Raw genomic sequence first — 591 nt, 5'->3', positions numbered from 1 at the left:
CCCCCACTATCATGATCCCAATTCTACCTTGCAAAGTGTGGCTAGACCACAGGATGTACACTGTTACAGATAGGAACTGGAAACACAGGGAATCCAGGGTGGATGATCCCTTTAGGACCAGTGGTGAGAGTTGTGATACTGGGCGCATAGAGGAAGCGTGGGTTGTAAAGGGGGAAGCAATTACAAGGATATACATGTGACCTCCTCCCTGGGGGACGGACAACAGAAAAGTGGGTGAAGGGAGATGTCGGACAGGGCAAGATATGACAAAATAATAATTTATGAATTATCAAGGGTTCATGGAGGAGGGGAAAGGGAGGGGAAAAAATGAGGAGCTGATGCCAGGGGCTTAATTGGAGAGCAAATGTTTTGAGAATGATGAGGGCAATGAATATATAAATGTACTTTACACAGTTGATTGTGATAAGAGTTTTATGAGCCCCTAATAAAATGATTAAAAAAGAAAAGATAAGGATGTTTGCTCCTGTAAAGGTTTCAAGTCTCAGAAACCCAAAGAGGCAATTCTACTTTGCCCTATAGGGTCACTATGAGTAGGAATTGACTCAAAGTCAGTGATTGCCTACCTTCTTT

Source organism: Echinops telfairi, unplaced genomic scaffold (genome assembly GCF_000313985.2).
Source record: "Echinops telfairi isolate 266 unplaced genomic scaffold, ASM31398v2 ScPeMD7_655;HRSCAF=1070, whole genome shotgun sequence".
Taxonomy (NCBI): Eukaryota; Metazoa; Chordata; class Mammalia; order Afrosoricida; family Tenrecidae; genus Echinops; species Echinops telfairi.
The sequence above is the reverse complement of the archived record's forward strand: the minus strand, read 5'-3'. Positions refer to the sequence as shown.